Here is a 15,674-nt window from a genome sequence, read left to right on the forward strand (position 1 = left end):
CCACTGTATTTCATACACGTTCATCTAAGGACCAAAGAAACGACTTCATTTTGGCCTTCCAGGCGCCATAGTTGTTGCCATCGAAATATGGTGGATGTACAATTGAGCCCGCGTCACGATCCATCCTACGGTATGTCAGATCTTGCTGAGTGTGTTCAGTAACCTGCTCAGATGCCAATTGAAATTACCTGTAGGATGACTAAAAATACCTAGAGGGGGGTGAATAGGCCAATTTAAGATTATAATAAATAAACAAAAAATAAACTTCGGTAGTAGGATTGATATGGCTTATCAATCCTGAAACCTGTTGGACATAAAATAAAAGAACATGCAGAGAATTATTTTACGTGGTAAAACCCCACTTATGGGGAAAATTCACGGGACTCCTCAGTCCAACATAAATCCACTATAGAACGATGATTACAAGAAGTACTCACACACTTATCCTAGACATATTTTAGATAATGTTTACCGACTTCTTAGTAACTCAACTTCTGTCATGAGATGATCTTCGATACTCCTTATGTTGAACGCATTACTGGTCACAATTGCTTCGAGCTCGCTGTTGCGTAGATACAGCTCCACCAAAATGGATTAAGCTGCATCCTCAACTTGTGATACTCGCAAGTGCACGAGCCGTTTGGTAGTATAGCATATGTAAGTGCGAGGTCGATCCCACGAGGATTGGTGATTGAATGATTCAATTCATTTTCCCTACACAAAACAGAAATGAAAAAGAAGGGAAATAAATAAAACAAGGAAGAAAGAAATAACTAACTCAAGTAGATAAGTTCCCAAGTTCAATTAGATTAACGGATTCACTACAAGAAAAATAACTTATGACAACATGTAATCAACAACGTGCATTCATATGCGTTGTGGAACAATATTTTTAACAACCCGCAGAAGCAGCATGTTGTATTATACAATTTATAACAACGTGCGTGTATAGCGTGTTGTCAAAATATAGAATAGAGCTATTTTCACAACGCGGCCTTGCATGTTGTAGTAGTTTTAAGTTCTACAACGCACGAAGCGTGTTGTCAAAATTATATTAATTTATTAAATAAATAAAATATTGGCGGAAAAAAGAGTGAAATTTGTTGCGGGAAAAAGCCCCGCATGCGCATGCGCATCCTCTCTCTCTTTCTTTCTCTTTCTATTTCTCTCTCTCTTTTTCTTCTCTCTTTTTTCTTCTTCTTTTCTCTTCTCCCTGTACCGCCGACAGTCTCTCTCTTTCTTTCTCTTTTTCTTTCTTTCTCTTTTTCTTTCTTTTCTTTCTCTTTCTCTTTTTTCTTGTTCTTCTTTTCTCTCTTCCCTGTGCGGTGCCGACACTCTCTCTCTCTCTCTTTTCTTCTACCTCTTTTTTTTTTTCCCCTATCCCTCTCTTCTTCTCCCTACGTTATTTCTGGTTCTATTTTTTTTTTCAAATCCCTTTTTCTTCTTTCTTCTTCCATATGAATTTATCTTGTAGATCTTGTACATCTGGGTTCAATTCTTGTATATTTGGAATCAGATTCCAAACCGTCAGTCTCTCCCAAACCTTCACAAAGTTGAAGGAGCAAAGGCCAGGTAAGCAATTTTAGGTCTTTGCTTTAGGAAATTTGGACTTACAATGTAGAAAGGTTTAAAATTTGCATGTAATTTTGGTTTTTAAGGAATCAGCCATATATGTCTTTATACATGTACTCAAGCAAGCAATTTAGTGCCTGCAAGGTTTTGGCCAGATCCACATGCCTATTCTTGGTACCCATCTATGTTACTTTTATTTTCCCTGTCTTTGTAGACGATGTTACTTTTATTTTCCCTGTCCTTAACATGAATTTATTGCTGCAAACTGGGATTACTATTTAGTTTAGCTTTGCTTATGAATGCTAAATTTGCTGATTGGTTTAGTTACTTGGTTTTCCAGACTTTGTTGCAATGCACTGATGCCTTGTATTGCTTTATGTTAAGAGGGATGGCATGATTCTTTACATGCGTTTGATGGTTCTGATTGCCATGGTTTATTATTATTTGTTAGGTAGGATCCCAATTTTTCTTCACCTTCCAGCTTGCTTTAAGTTTAAACAATTGATCAAAACACAAGTAAATCTGAAATTGAATACGGTGAAAGTGACAAAACCAAAACCAACTCAGCAACTGGAAAAAGTGGGAATGATGTGTTTGATAATGGCTGCCATGGTTTATTATTATTTGTTAGGTAGGATCCAAGGTTCGGTAAAAACAAAAACAAAAATCACCATTAATGCGGTAAAAACAAAAACAAAAATCACCAATAATGCGGATAATGCGGGGCAATATTATAAGACGACATTAATGCGGTAAAAACAAAAAAAAAAATCACCAAAAAAAAATCACCAATAATGCGGATAATGGGGGGCAATATTATATTACAAAAACCCTAAACCATAATGCGGATAATGCGGGGCAAAAATCACCAATAATGCGGTAAAAACAAAAACAAAAACCCTAAACCATAATGCGGATAATGCGGGGCAAAAATCACCAATAATGCGGTAAAAACAAAAACAAAAACCCTAAACCATAATGCGGATAATGCGGGGCAAAAATCACCAATAATGCGGTAAAAACAAAAACAAAAACCCTAAACAATAATGCGGATAATGCGGGGCAAAAATCACCAATAATGCGGTAAAAACAAAAACAAAAATCACCAACATAAAACGTATATAAAACCCTCCCAATTAAAAAAGATCATCAAAACCCTCCCAATTAAAAAAGATCATCAAAACCATGGCTGGTTGTGGTTCTCCCTGTGGAGCCTGCAAGTTCTTGAGAAGAAAATGTGTGACGGGGTGTATTTTTGCGCCTCATTTCTGCTATGAAGAGGGAGATGTTGATTTTTCTGCCATCCACAAGGTTTTTGGCGCAAGCAATGTGTCGAGGCTTTTAGTTCACCTTCCGTTGAGCGATCGATGCAAGGCCGCAATGTCGATATCATATGAAGCTCAAGCCAGGATTCAAGATCCCATATATGGATGTGTTTCACATATTTTTGCTCTCCAACAGCAGGTTAATCATTTAGTACCCTTTGTATGTTCAGATTGGGTTTCTGTTCAGATTGTATGTTGAAGTAACTGATGAGTATATGCTTTTGGTTTGAACTTTTCAGGTGGTCAACTTACAAGCACAGTTAGCTTTCCTCAAGGATCAAGCAGCTCAAAGCTTTGTCAATGGCTCAAACCCTAATCAAGCAGCTCAAAGTTGGAATTATGAGAATGGAATTATGAATTCAAATATCCCAGAAGAAAATTTAGTGAATATCCCAGAAGAGGGCACTTCTCATTCCATGTCTTCTTTTGGCATGCAAACAAATTACAACATGCAATGGGGTTTTCAGGATGCTGATGAGCTTCAATCAGTGGTTTCCAGCTACATTCACCATCGATGAGTATATTGGGATGAATATAACTTTGTAATATGTATATGGAACTCCTTATTTATCTTTTGAATGAAAGCTTTGTATTCTGGGATGCCTTATGAATGTGAAGTAAGGAAATATTTATGTTTATCATAGAGCTTCTATTTATAGATAAATTATACTTTTATCAGGTAATTTTGATAATTATTAAAAAAAAACATATATATTTGATATAACAACGCGCATTGCTTGTTGTCAAAACATAAACAACAACGAGCACAGACATGTTGTCATAATATTATAAGACAACACGCTCGGCACGTTGTTGTCAATCGCTCCTACAACGTGCGCGTGTTGTGGTTAATGTTGTTCACAACGAGCGCCAAAATAAATGACGACGTTCAACGCGTGTTGTCGAAAGCCCTACACCTTTTAACGACATCGGCTTCAACAATGTGCGCCGCATGTTGTCAATATGTTTTCACAACGCACATTGCGCGTTGTGAAAGGACTTTTTTCTTGTACCTTTTAACGACATCGGCTTATACCTTTTGAATCTCAACTCCTTGGATCCTGATTCTTGAGAAAGTTCATGAATCGTCTTGTGAGAATCGTTAATTCCTCATCACTGCAATCTTCATTTAAATGCTCATCATCTTCTTCATTCACAACCTTGAAAGCAACACTTTTGCTCTTTTTAGGAGCTAGATGTTTCATCTCATAGGTTTGTATAGACCCTATGAGTTCTTGAACTTTCAAGGTGTTCAAGTCACGAATCTCTTCAATAGCCATGATCTTTGGTTGAAACCGTTGAGGCAAGGATCTCAAAATCTTTTTCACAACCCTATCTTATGGAATTTTTTCACCCAAACTTGAACAAGCATTCACAATTACACAAAGTCTAGCATAAAATTCAGAAAAAATTTCATTCTCATCTGTCACGAGTGTCTCAAACTGTAAAGTGTGCATTTGAAGCTTGGCTCCCTTGACAGTATATGTTCCTTCATGAGTAACCTGCAAAATATCTCAAGCTTCCTTAGAAGTATCACAACCTGATATATATTCAAATTGATCGGAAGAGACAGTAGTAAATAAAGCATTTAACCCCTTTTGATTATTAGTGTTGTGTGTGACTTCTGCAGTGGTCCACTCCTCTCTAGTTTTGACAACAGTGGTTTCTTCATCTCCTTTTCCAATCTTCTTTGTGAGTTTAGGAAATCCATGAACCACTGTATTTCATACACGTTCATCTAAGGACCAAAGAAACGACTTCATTTTGGCCTTCCAGGCGCCATAGTTGTTGCCATCGAAATATGGTGGATGTACAATTGAGCCCGCGTCACGATCCATCCTACGGTATGTCAGATCTTGCTGAGTGTGTTCAGTAACCTGCTCAGATGCCAATTGAAATTACCTGTAGGATGACTAAAAATACCTAGAGGGGGGTGAATAGGCCAATTTAAGATTATAATAAATAAACAAAAAATAAACTTCGGTAGTAGGATTGATATGGCTTATCAATCCTGAAACCTGTTGGACATAAAATAAAAGAACATGCAGAGAATTATTTTACGTGGTAAAACCCCACTTATGGGGAAAATTCACGGGACTCCTCAGTCCAACATAAATCCACTATAGAACGATGATTACAAGAAGTACTCACACACTTATCCTAGACATATTTTAGATAATGTTTACCGACTTCTTAGTAACTCAACTTCTGTCATGAGATGATCTTCGATACTCCTTATGTTGAACGCATTACTGGTCACAATTGCTTCGAGCTCGCTGTTGCGTAGATACAGCTCCACCAAAATGGATTAAGCTGCATCCTCAACTTGTGATACTCGCAAGTGCACGAGCCGTTTGGTAGTATAGCATATGTAAGTGCGAGGTCGATCCCACGAGGATTGGTGATTGAATGATTCAATTCATTTTCCCTACACAAAACAGAAATGAAAAAGAAGGGAAATAAATAAAACAAGGAAGAAAGAAATAACTAACTCAAGTAGATAAGTTCCCAAGTTCAATTAGATTAACGGATTGATTCTAGCTAATGTATGATTAAGCCATGGTGTGTGGTCATAACCTTGTGTTCCTAATTCCCTAATTTGATCATTTGTTGTCTAACCTAAAATTAAGCATTAGGAACCCATTAAGCATAGAAGAACAATTTAAACAACCAAGCATGTATCTAATCCCTGTTGTCGAATGTCCATACATACTCTTCCTATTCATAGTTCAATTCGAATTAAAGTATGGTGTCTACTCTTAATTCAAACCAAGATAGCTAACATGCAAGCCTAAATGGTGATCAATCATTCAAACTAGCATATTAACTTATAAGCATAATGAATAAGAACAAAAATCATAATTGAAACTTGGAAACTAATCAAACTTGAAACTAAAGAAAAGAATTTACATAACAATGAAAATTAAAGTAGAACTTGGAAAGACTTAAAGGAAAATTTCAGCACAAAGATCTCATTATAACAATTGAAAACTAGAAAGAGAAACTAAGAGAATTTGAGGGAGAGAAGGGAAGGGAGCTCTAGAGAAGTGTTTGAGAGCTCCCCCCCTTGGGGTGTGTTTACAAGCTTGGGAAACCTCACTATATATAGGCCTAAGGAAGCTGAAAATCTGAATTAAGTATGGCTAATGCATACAACACTTGTTTTATAAAATCTGAAATGGTTGATGCACTTCACTAATGCATACAACACTTCCATTATAAAATCTGAAATGGTTGATGCACTTCACTAATAAATCCCACCAGCAGCCCTAGCTCATCTTCATGTCACCATGACCAAGCTTCCAACCAGAAATAATAGCTCATCCTGAGGTCAGCATGACCAGCAACTTCAAGGGCTTACGAATTGGGCTTCCCTTAAGCAAATTAAGACTTTAAGCACTCAAACTTGAAGTTCAGAATGTCTTCTTTCCAGCCATATATCATTTGGGCCAATCCAAGGTCGGAGGAGGAAGTTAAGGCCAAAACAAATTTCTAACTCATTTTGCGCGCTGATAAAATCCATCCTGAGCATGGCTCTGTGTTTGCTAGGTAACAGACTCCATATTTATCCAATGGGGCTGAATTTTGGATATGTTATATTACACACCCATTGGAACAACTTTCATGAAGAATGTGGCCTCATCCGAGCTATGTAGGTCGCTGAAACAAAGCTTGCAATATGACCTACGAAACTGGGCTGGCAGGGGACTGTAGCCAAAATTGAGTTTGTCTTTAAGCTCTTCATCCATTCATCCAAATTAGGCCCTAACATGCTTGAATTGCATGAATTATGCTCTCTAAAGCCATCATTATTACCTAAAGCTCAATGAACTGAAAGATAAACACAAAAAGGATTAAAAGCACAAGTTTAACTCAAAAACATAACCAAATCATAAGCTAGAAGGGTACAAAATGATATACAATTATGAACCGATCAAATACCCCCAAACCTAGATTTTGCTAGTCCTCGAGCAAAACAACACAAAACAAAACAAGTAGTTAACTAGACCACTTTCGTAGGTAACTCGATTGCATTGAGCGAATGCAACAAGCCTTTAAACCTCTAGGCATCCCTAGTAGGAGGAGTTGTGTCTCCTGAGGGTTTAACAGATACGATACCCACAAACGTTTTACTGACTCTGTAAAACAAGGTAATTAGAAAACTTAAAAGATTGTTAGTCCTTAAGCAAAATAAAAAACAAAAACAAAAAAAAAAAAATTACATTAACAAAAACAAAACAAAACAAAACAAAAAAAATTACAAAAATAAAAAGAACTCAAAACAATCTTTCCGAACATTTTCTGAAGAGAAATGACTCATGCACATGACTCAAAAGTTTTAACAATAAAAGCTCAATTTTAAACATTATTCACAAAGCGGCAAAGTTCAAAACATAATATGCTCAAAGTGTGGTAGTGTGATAGCCAAATGCAACAAATTCCCCAATCTTAGTTTTCACACAATTTCAAAAATCATACAAAGCACAAGTTCAACTTCAAATCTCACCAAAGTTGTCCTCTCACAAATGAATCACTCGGAAGAGGGCTATAATGCAACACTCAGTTATAAACATGAGATTAGAGTTAAACCATAAAGACTTAACTCGAAATAGAAAGATGAAGAACTTGCATTAATATGATCTCAAGAAGGATGCCAAACACTTAAAAGTAGAAAAATGAATGCAATTCAACCACATGACATTTAAGATCAATTTAGGTCTTTAACATAGGTTGTAATGGGGCCAAGGGTGTAAGGTGAGTAAGAAATGAAAGGTATGGATAAAACAAAGTCCAAGGAACTCAAAATATAAGAGCATAAAACAATTGTTTGCAAGACTTCGAATCATCACGATTAGATTTTTTCTTTTACACGATCAAAACTCCTTATACCTTCATTTACAATTATTCATACTCCTTTCCTTGAATTGAACAAACACCAATTTATTTAGAAGGCCCAAAAATGAAACCCAAAAATGAAATTTCATTCAACCACCACTTAATCACAATTTTTCTCTTTTCTTTTCTTTTCTTTCACCAATTGAGTGAATTTTTTTTTTTTATATTTTATTTATGTAATATCCCTTCCCAAACTTAGCATGAAAAACACATCCGAATTAGAGCTCATGAATTCCTTAGAAAGGTAAATATTTGTTTTTCGGGCTAAGGCGAGGAAATATAATTGGTAAAATGAAAGAAAAGGTTTACATGTAGGCTCAAAATGGTAAACAATGGAAAATCATGCTTAAGCATGCATAAGGTTAGCTTGAAAGGCACAAACGATCCAAAGAAGGCCTTAATATCACTTCTTAAAATGTCATGAAGTCAAATTGCATAAGAATGAATGACTTTTAAGTGTTCAACCAAATCAATGAATAATGAGATCAAACAACAACTTTGATGACAAGAAAATAAGAGTATGTGTATAACACTCATGAAATGAAGCACAAGGCTCAAAAGCTCACATTATATGGTTATATAAGTCTAATTTATGCTTGATACAATTCTTTAGATCATGCAAATCCTTTAATTGGAAAATTATGAAACAAATGGCAAGTGCAAAGAAGGTTTCGAACATGTCATGCTAGAACGATGCCAAATTAATTAATTAATTAATTATTATTTTTTACAATAAAAATTTACAAGGAAAAAAATAAATAATAAATAAAATTCAATTTTTTATTTAAGTCATGCAACATTTATCACAATCCCATCAAATGTGTTCAGAAAGTGACTAAACAAAACAAGATTCAAAACAAGAAAGAAATTTAAATTTTTTTAAATTTTTTTTTTAAGAAAAACCAAGTTTACTTGCTAAACTCCAATACCCCCAAACCTAGAAATGAGCATTGTCCTCAATGTTTAAAAATTAGCCACAAACAATGTCATAACAACAAATGAAAGGTATTAAAGCAAATAAATAAAAAATCACAAAATCACAAAAGAAAACAAAAACAAAATAATTATAAAATAAAAATTACAACACAAACAAACAAACAAACAAAAAAAATGAAACAGTAAACCCTAATCACACAATTCCGAAACCCAAAAAAATTTTGAAGCCCAAAGCCCACAATTTCGAAACACAAACCACGGTGAATTTAACCCACTTTGAAACCCAAACTAAAGTGAAACCCGACCCACAATTTGTTTTCATTTCCAGCTTTTTATTATTATTTAGTTTTGTAAAAACAAACTATCGAACCATGAATAGCAACACAAAGAGCGGGATTTTAACATGGGTCATGATGTCTCGGTTCAGTGTAAGGGACCAACAGACAGGGTGAGACACGTGTCGACACATAGAGGCGCCGCAGACTCCACAAGCAAAAATTACGGGCTCATGGAAAGGCGCGAAGACTTTACTGAACGCGTTCGTTCAGAAAAGACACGTCGTGATAAATGAGTTGGGTATGGTTGGAAGGCGAGAAGGTTGTGGGACTCAAGGAATGCTGGAGATTCAGAAAATGCTCAGATGCTGCAATGGCTAGGGTTTGTCAAAGACTAAGTCTATAAGAAAGGGTGAAAAAAAAACGCAAACTCAGAAACACACAAAAGAGAAAAGAAAGAAAGAAAGAAAAGAGAGTGAGAAATCAAATGGCCTCTAACTACCCATTTTCGTTGGATCTCAACCTAGCTCCACCGACTCAGACACGAGGCCAAGCAGCGGCACCAGTATGGATGCCCTACTTTGCTTCCGCACGGGGGCCTGTGACAGTAACTGACTCAATACTCCTGGACAACGATGTTGCCATTGGAGTGGGCAGAAATCTGGTGACTCCTAAAGATATACGTGTTCTGGGGACAAGGGATGACAACCGGGTCGTGAGCGATGCCCTGGCACTGAGCGTGCAGAGTACGGCAACAGTCGCAAGTTTGGGTCATCGCCTACTTGCGAAGTCCCATGAGGTAGAGGTGCTGAAAGGTCAGTTGGCGGCGGAGCGAAGTATGGTTGAGGAGTGTCAGACTGCTATAAAAAGCTTGAAAAGGGAGAGGTCAAGGATAGTGGAGGTGAATCGACACCAGCTAGAAGTATTGCGGGACGAGAATAGAAACCTATCAAAGATGGTAGAGTTGTACTCTCGCGACATGCGAAAACAGCTGGAAGACCTAGACAGACCGGGTAAACGCAAACAAGCAGATCGCGAGAGTAGTTACGCTCAAGCTAAGATTGCGATCTTTGGGAGCTCAAGTGATGAGCCCCAAGAAGCTGTGCGTGAAGCCCCGGAAGAGGACAGCCAGAGGGCCAAACTCAAAGCTCCAATGGTCGAGACACCAAGCACCGAGAAGAAATGATTTCCTACTGCATTATTGTTGTTTTTATTTTATTTTGTTGTTTTTGTATTTTCGTTATTTTGTTTTGAAAATAAAATAGTAAAGTTGCAGAAGAAAAAAAAAACGGAAAAGAAAGCACACTTCCCAAACTTAAATCAAATAAAGACGACAAACGGAAAAGAAAGCACAGTTCCCTAACTAAAATAAAATAAAGATGACAGCCGAAAGGAAAAAGCAAAAACACAAAGCTCTAGAAAATGAAAGTAACGGGCAAAAACATAAAACACCAGAAAACACGGAAAAAAGAAAAGTAAAGTGAAAGTAAAGGTGCTCCCCCTTGAAGCGATTAGGTCGAGCATGCCCGGGAAATCCGAAATGGTGTTGGCTTTCTCTCATCAGCGTATGTCTATTTAAACCACACCTCTGCAAGCGGATGATACCCAGCATTTCTTCCTGCAAACTCAAGGAAAAACATCAAAAAATTCAGAAGCAAAACAAATGGCATCCTCATGCACTCACCTTGATGATCTCAACCTTGAGCTCTCACTTGCACCACCGAATGCCCAGACAAGGGCTCCTCCAAACACTGTCTTTCCAAACTCTTCATATCATCACGGCACGGCCTCAAACTTTGCTGAGGCAATACCGAACTTTTCTGAGGCACTGTCGAACAGAGCAGTGCTGCTAGGAGGCATGATTAGCAGCAAGCTCACTCCGACAGATCATCTGCATGTGGCACAGAGGTCTGATAAGGCAGCGGTAGAGGAGTCCCACAATTTAACTGTGCTCCACGCGGTCTCCGCTACCAATTTGGGCATGCGCCTACTAGCGAGGACAAGGGAGTGTGCCTCGATGAGCGAGGAAATAGCTTCCTTGAAGGCTATGGTGGCGGACTTGCAGAAGCGGCTCTACTGTGCCAATCAGCACGTGGAAGCACTGCAGAGAAAAAATGAGGACCATGTGGAGCTGCTGCAGATTCTACAAGTGCGAGAAAATAGAGGCAAGCCATGATGATGATGGAGATGAAGAAGATGAAGAAGATGATGATGAAGATGATGATGATGATGTTTTTTTTTTTTTTTTTTTTTTAATGTTTTTTTTTTTAATTTTTTTTTTTTTGTTTTTGTTTTTGTTTTTATGCAATGTTTGAAATAAAAATGTGTTTTAACACTCAGAAATAAACTAACTAACCATACCACGTAAATAAATAAATAAACTAACATAACAACACAAAAACAGAAACAAAACAAAAACAAAGACTCAACAGAAAAGAAAACAAAGAAAATAAAATAAAATAAAATAAAAACTTAATTTAAAAACACACAATATACAAGCAACTCACGGATGACCAGTTAAGGGCCTCAGAAAACACAGCCAGGGGATCCGGGAAGGTTGGAGGGGTCACAATGGTCCCGCTTAAAACCCAAACTTCTTAGACACCGAAGGTGTCGCCTAAAGAACTCCTAGACACTGTATTAACGGAAGTGCTCACTGGGGTTACCATAAGTCGGCTCATATGAAAAATCTTTTTAAAATTTTTAAGATAAGAAAAAAAAAAAACAAATTAAGATAAAATGGAACAACAAACCATAAACGAAAATGAACTAAGTACTCTAAACAAATTCAAACAAACAACATAAATTGTTGTACTAAAAGAAACAAACCAAGAAACCAAAGAAAAAAAAAAACAAACAGCACTTTCTATCACCCGTTTATCACCATTTGGACAGATTCGTTTCTATGTTTTTCAGCTTCGACCTCTGTTCAGTTTTTAGGCTATAACTTTCCAACCGTAAGTCCAAATTTCACGTTCTTTATATGGTTAGATTCAGCACAGAAAAACAAAGAACTCATCGCGGACCAAAAGGTAAAAACAATGACGGAAATAAACATAATTCAAAGAAGAGAAAGGATTGAAATGCTCCCCCTTGAAGCGATTAGGTCGAATGTGATGCACTTGGAGGTCGCGACTTCTCCCATTGCTCCACACTTCCCATTCTTATAATTGAGGTTGCCATCTCTCTCCATTTTTATTAAGCTATCATAAATTGCTAAAACAAACACACAAACTTGAAATGGAATTAAAAGGATTAGGAAATAAAAACTAAAATGAAAAGGAAAATCAACACACATCCAATTCCATGCTTCAAAGCAACAAGCACCAATGGGTTGTGTAAGCTGGGACTTAAACCCAGTTCTCTTGCTTGTTGGGCAATTGTCCTTTTCTGTTGGACTACAAACACAACTTTTCCATTAACGTCATTAACTTTAAAACTTGAAATTGTCCAGAAAAACATGAAAATGAAAAATAAAAATAAAACAAGTAGGGAAAAGAAATAGAACCAAACTATGTTGCCAATCCCCGGCAACGGCGCCAAAAACTTGTTGCGTAGATACAGCTCCACCAAAATGGATTAAGCTGCATCCTCAACTTGTGATACTCGCAAGTGCACGAGCCGTTTGGTAGTATAGCATATGTAAGTGCGAGGTCGATCCCACGAGGATTGGTGATTGAATGATTCAATTCATTTTCCCTACACAAAACAGAAATGAAAAAGAAGGGAAATAAATAAAACAAGGAAGAAAGAAATAACTAACTCAAGTAGATAAGTTCCCAAGTTCAATTAGATTAACGGATTGATTCTAGCTAATGTATGATTAAGCCATGGTGTGTGGTCATAACCTTGTGTTCCTAATTCCCTAATTTGATCATTTGTTGTCTAACCTAAAATTAAGCATTAGGAACCCATTAAGCATAGAAGAACAATTTAAACAACCAAGCATGTATCTAATCCCTGTTGTCGAATGTCCATACATACTCTTCCTATTCATAGTTCAATTCGAATTAAAGTATGGTGTCTACTCTTAATTCAAACCAAGATAGCTAACATGCAAGCCTAAATGGTGATCAATCATTCAAACTAGCATATTAACTTATAAGCATAATGAATAAGAACAAAAATCATAATTGAAACTTGGAAACTAATCAAACTTGAAACTAAAGAAAAGAATTTACATAACAATGAAAATTAAAGTAGAACTTGGAAAGACTTAAAGGAAAATTTCAGCACAAAGATCTCATTATAACAATTGAAAACTAGAAAGAGAAACTAAGAGAATTTGAGGGAGAGAAGGGAAGGGAGCTCTAGAGAAGTGTTTGAGAGCTCCCCCCCTTGGGGTGTGTTTACAAGCTTGGGAAACCTCACTATATATAGGCCTAAGGAAGCTGAAAATCTGAATTAAGTATGGCTAATGCATACAACACTTGTTTTATAAAATCTGAAATGGTTGATGCACTTCACTAATGCATACAACACTTCCATTATAAAATCTGAAATGGTTGATGCACTTCACTAATAAATCCCACCAGCAGCCCTAGCTCATCTTCATGTCACCATGACCAAGCTTCCAACCAGAAATAATAGCTCATCCTGAGGTCAGCATGACCAGCAACTTCAAGGGCTTACGAATTGGGCTTCCCTTAAGCAAATTAAGACTTTAAGCACTCAAACTTGAAGTTCAGAATGTCTTCTTTCCAGCCATATATCATTTGGGCCAATCCAAGGTCGGAGGAGGAAGTTAAGGCCAAAACAAATTTCTAACTCATTTTGCGCGCTGATAAAATCCATCCTGAGCATGGCTCTGTGTTTGCTAGGTAACAGACTCCATATTTATCCAATGGGGCTGAATTTTGGATATGTTATATTACACACCCATTGGAACAACTTTCATGAAGAATGTGGCCTCATCCGAGCTATGTAGGTCGCTGAAACAAAGCTTGCAATATGACCTACGAAACTGGGCTGGCAGGGGACTGTAGCCAAAATTGAGTTTGTCTTTAAGCTCTTCATCCATTCATCCAAATTAGGCCCTAACATGCTTGAATTGCATGAATTATGCTCTCTAAAGCCATCATTATTACCTAAAGCTCAATGAACTGAAAGATAAACACAAAAAGGATTAAAAGCACAAGTTTAACTCAAAAACATAACCAAATCATAAGCTAGAAGGGTACAAAATGATATACAATTATGAACCGATCACTCGCCGGAAGATAAACGCCACAACGGTCTTGGTGCCCTCAACCATATGAGTCATCGACATGCATATGAATGCAATATGAATGATGAAATGATTTGATAAATCACCAAGTAAACAAGGAACACTTGGTGACTTATCTGAAAAATATGCACATCAGCTTTTTCTTAAAAAAATACAATATGCTCAACAAACAATATGTTGAAAGTTGTCCCACCTCCAATGAGAGGCACTTTACTTTTATTCAAAACCCACTCTCCTAGTCAAACCAAAGACCAAAGAGTCCACAAGCACTCTTCAATTATGATTCTCAAATTGAATCCAACATGGACTCTAGTGAAAGACATCAAAACTTGGAGACCAAATATTGTTCAATTATGGATATTAGTTTTGATTCAATATGGACTTTAAGTGATGACACCAAACAACCAATCATTAATAGAAAAACAATATCTATTAAAAAAAATGAATTAGACCAATCAATTAGGAGATGATTTCAACGTGCAAGTCATAATAGGGAAAGATAATATTTTAACTAAAATCAAAATAGAGTCCAATTAGGAATCCTATAATGAATTCACAATTATGTCATGATTTACCTGAAATCAAGTTCCTCATATCGATCAAGTCATACTTCGAAAATCCGGGATTGAATGTGTTGTGCCAAAACTTCCAGTAAACAATATTCACACACTACTTCCCAACCTATGCTAGAGTCTAGGAAATGACAATACAATTTTCATACTAACAGGTTTTGTTTTGTTTTGTTTTGTTTTGTTTTTTGCAAAACATGGAAGTCACAACAGGAACAATATTCCCCACCCCCAAACTTAATCCTAGCATTTTCCCTAATGATAGAGAAAAGAAAAACAACCAATGAGAATTATAAAGATGTGATATAGTATTTACACATAATAATAATAAAAAAAAAGCTAATAATGTCGATAATGAATCAATAATTAATGATTTTAATTCTTTAAAGACTCGAAGGATGCAACTTAAATAGTTTTATTTTATATTTGCATTGCATGTTTTTTTTTTAGAGAATCAAGATTTCATTGAGGGAGTACATCTGCATCAAGAACTGGGAGTAGCCACATAGGTGCGTCCTCAATCCAGGAAACAAAATCATTACAGCTAATGGCAAAATGAGCCAAAGTGTGTGCCGCCTTATTACCGCTTCTTGGTGTCCATTGACAAAGGACTCCTCTAAATTTACTAAGTAGGTTTTTTGCCTCTTCAAATAAAAGACCATCTGTTCCACTACACTCCTCTGTTGAGAGAATGCCCTTTATGCAAACTTGTGCATCCATCTCTAGAATAACATAATTTAATCCCATGTCGATAGAAAAGCGCATTCCTTCAATTGCAGCCATCAGCTTCGTTTGCCTAGCCCCATAACTGGCTTGGATTGACTTAACACATGCACCCATAAACTCACCCCTCTCATTTCTAACGACCACACCA

General features: G+C 36.7%; 1 long non-coding RNA gene and 1 pseudogene across 1 annotated transcript; one reads left to right on the plus strand and one right to left on the minus strand.

Moving 5' to 3' along the window:
• Positions 1-1,360: 1,360 nt before the first annotated feature.
• On the plus strand, positions 1,361-3,553 carry LOC148292912 (uncharacterized). The gene is made up of 3 exons (XR_015837070.1): positions 1,361-1,572; positions 2,884-3,036; positions 3,137-3,553. It is a non-coding gene; the product is annotated as an uncharacterized LOC148292912 (long non-coding RNA).
• A 360-nt stretch (positions 3,554-3,913) lies between these two features.
• LOC148292913 (uncharacterized) lies at positions 3,914-4,660 on the minus strand (annotated as a pseudogene).
• Between the last annotated feature and the right edge of the window lie 11,014 nt (positions 4,661-15,674).

Source organism: Prunus avium, chromosome 7 (genome assembly GCF_965620075.1).
Source record: "Prunus avium chromosome 7, drPruAviu1.hap1.1, whole genome shotgun sequence".
In the NCBI taxonomy this organism is placed as follows: domain Eukaryota; kingdom Viridiplantae; phylum Streptophyta; class Magnoliopsida; order Rosales; family Rosaceae; genus Prunus; species Prunus avium.